This window comes from Lissotriton helveticus, chromosome 8 (genome assembly GCF_964261635.1).
Source record: "Lissotriton helveticus chromosome 8, aLisHel1.1, whole genome shotgun sequence".
Taxonomy (NCBI): domain Eukaryota; kingdom Metazoa; phylum Chordata; class Amphibia; order Caudata; family Salamandridae; genus Lissotriton; species Lissotriton helveticus.
The window spans coordinates 975,711,043-975,714,383 of record NC_136069.1 but is presented as its reverse complement, the minus strand read 5'-3'; the positions used below and the strand labels follow the sequence as shown (position 1 = coordinate 975,714,383).

The 3,341-nt window shown below is 55.6% G+C and overlaps 1 non-coding gene across 1 annotated transcript; it reads left to right on the top strand.

The window, feature by feature from the left end:
• Positions 1-1,090: 1,090 nt before the first annotated feature.
• Positions 1,091-1,244, top strand: LOC144774571 (5.8S ribosomal RNA). The gene has a single exon (XR_013600368.1). It is a non-coding gene; the product is annotated as a 5.8S ribosomal RNA (ribosomal RNA).
• Positions 1,245-3,341: the final 2,097 nt, after the last annotated feature.

The window sequence follows — 3,341 nt, the reverse complement described above, 5'->3', positions numbered from 1 at the left end:
CAACATGCAACTAAGGGTTCAGAAGGTAAATGACGATTTCGAGGTGAAATTGTCACTCGAATATACCGAAAATACATGTACTTGATGTACTCGTCATTTCCGGTCTTTTGATACCAAATTCGTCCTATTTCGACGAAGTTTTTTATTCTCGAGTCCAATACTATAATATGAATCCAGATTTTTCAGAACCACAGCACAGGGCCTGGCTCTGCCCTGGCATGCCCCGGCCGGTGGAGAAGTCTGTGGCCGCATGTGGTGCTCGGGTGAGGACCGGGCCATCGGCGGGCCTCTTTGACCGGGGAGGACCCAACCGACACGCAAAGGACCGGGGATGGGGGTGGGCCCCGTCCCCTGTCCCTCTCTGGGAGGGTCACAGCAGTAGGCCCTCCTGAGATAGAACCCCAGCTCCACCGGCATGACACCCGTGGTGGGGGAGGAAACCGAAGGGCAGTGCATCATCAGGCTGGTACCTGCCCCCTCAAAAGGCCCTGCTGCTGGCTGGGCCCTCCGGCGCCTATGTCCTAGCCTGACGGGATCCAGGTGACTGAGGAGTGGCCCTTCTTTCGTAGCAGGGTGACCCGGAAGAGAAGGGGCCGAGGGCCTGTGAGGGGAGGCGTGTGGGATGAGGAGCCCCCTGGCTCTTCCCTTCTAGTGCCTCCAACCCGGGCAAGGGTGGGGTGGGCTGAACAAGCCAGCCCGCAGGCATGGCTCAGGGCCACCCGGTGACAGATGGCTGACATGCAGATGGAGCGACCCTCGTTCGTTGCCAGGTACCCGGTTCGACCCGGTGCCCGACCGAGGAGTTTGAAGACTTGCGTGGTCCCTGCCGGTTACTCCAGGAGGGACCGGAAGCTGCGGGCCTGCCTCCTTCTGTCGCACTGGGAGCCCCTTTCTCGCCCAATTGCGACTCCCAGGCCAAGCGCCTGGTAATGTTTTTTTTCTCCCAAGGGTGCAGTCTGACTCCCAGAGGGGAAGCCTTGAACGGGGCGCCCGGGCGGTCTCGCTGCGCAGGCGGTGGATGGACGGCGTCACCTTCCTCCCGCCTCTCCTGTGACCGCAGGTGGGCGAACATTTTCCAAAAGTTGCCTGTGACTCTTGGCAGTGGATCACTTGGCTCGCTTTTCGATAAAGAATGCAGGTAGCTGAGAGAATTAGTGTGAATTGCAGGACACATTGATAGTCGACACTTCGAACGCATCTTGCGGTCCCGGGTTCCTCCCGGGGCTATGCCTGTCTGAGGGTCGTTCAATTGTCAATCGCCCCAGGGCTTCCCTAGGATGCGCCTGGGGCCGTCGCAGGGTTAGCTCTGCTTCCCTTTGTCCCCCCAGAAGGTCAGACCCCTCGATTGCCCGTGACAGGGTCTCTCACCCTGTCCTGCCGCGGAGGTACACCGCTGGCGTCCCTTGCCATGAGAAGGCGCTTGGTTACAGGTCCAACCCGGGCCCGTCTCGGGGCACCTGGCTGCCAGCACGCATGTGTCTCGGGCACCCGCATCTGTGGCTGGGTTGCCGGGAGGGCGAACCGCCTCCAGATCCGATCCGGGGAAAGAGCCTGTGCTCGCTGCTGGGATGCCAGGCCTCTGCTCCATCAGGGGCCCGGTCTCCCCAGGCAGCCCCCCCCCACACTTCGATGTTTTTCTTCTGACTACGACCTCAGATCAGAGCTGGCAACCAGCTGAATTAAACTAATCTAGTAGCTGGTTCCCTCCGAAATTTCTCTCAGGATAGCTGGCGCTCGGAGCCCCCAGTTTTATCTGGTAAAGTGAATGATCAGAGGTCTTGGGGCCGAAACGATCTCAACCTAGTCTCAAACTTTAAATGGGTAAGAAGCCCGGCTCGCTGGCGTGGAGCCGGGCATGGAATGCGAGTGCCTAGTGGGCCACTTTTGGTAAGCAGAACTGGCGATGCCTGATGAACCGAACGCCGGGTTAAGGAGCCTGATGCCGACACTCCTCAGACCCCAGAAAATGTGTTGGTAGATATAGACAGCAGGACAGTGGCCATGGGAGTCGGAATCCGCTAAGGAGTGTGTAACAACTCACCTCCCGAATCAACTAGCCCTGAAAATGGATGGCACTGGAGTGTCGGGCCCATACCTGGCCGTTGCTGGCGCTGAGAGCCGCGGAGGCTAAGCCATGATGAGTAGGAGGACGCTGCAGTGCGCATGGAAGCCTGGGGTGAGGGCCTGGGTGGAGCCACCGCAGGTGCAGATCTTGGTGGTAGTAGCAAATATTCAAACAAGAACTTTGAAGGCCGAAGTGGAGAAGGGTTCCATGTGAACAGCAGTTGAACATGGGTCAGTCAGTCCTAAGAGATGGGCGAGCGCCGTTCGGAAGGGACTGGCAATGGCCTCCGTTACCCTCGGCGATCGAAAGGGAGTTGGGTTCAGATCCCCGGAGTGGCAGAGACGGGCGCCCTCACGGCATCCAGTGCGGTAACGCAAATGATCCCGGAGAAGCCGGCGGGATCCTCGGGGAGAGTTCTCTTTTCTTTGTGAAGGGCAGGGCGCACGGGAATGGGTTTACCCCAAGAGAGGGGCCTGAGACATGGAAAGTGTTACGGTTCTGAGGTTCCGTGAATCCTGAACCCGTTTCATAAAGGTCATGGTTTCGTAACGAATTTGGTATTAGCAAACCGTAACCAGTTAGTACGACAAGCATGAGTGTTTTCGTCACGTTACACCGATGTATTCACTACGTATTTAGGGACTCGTTCTGAACCTTTGGGTTCCATTTTGTGTATGGCAGCCATTTTGTGGTTGCCCTCACATAGGCCGATGACTACGGCCGAACGAGTCTTTAGCACACGTACACTTTAACTGACTTCTGAATGACCTGAGCGAACGACCCTCTTGCCTGAAGCCAAACTTGTTAGGCCAGTTCCTTTCCCAGTAGCTGATCGAGATTGAGGATCAAGGCACCGGGGATCATAAAACCTTTATTGCACACAACTATGTCTTATCTTACTCACACCTGTCTCTGCTCCTTTCTTTATGGCCTGTTTACGATGGGGATGTGCCCGTTTTTATTATGGGTTTGATCGACCTGTCTGATGAAGAATGTTGGGTGTGACCAGTAATTGATCATGGGCTGGGCAACTAAAAAGTGGGTTTTACCGTCATGTGATACCTCTGATCTGGATGTATGTGATTGGACAGTTTGTAAATGTAAGGTATTTGTCTGGAATGCGATTTTTGCCATAAAAGGGATGACTTGCTGTGTAAAATGGAGCAGTCTCCTGAGAACTCATACCGTGTTGACTTCTAGGACTTCTGTTACTGGCTGCAGCCAATAAATTCGATCTTTGACGTCACCAAGAAGATTCCGTGTCTCTGTGTTTGAA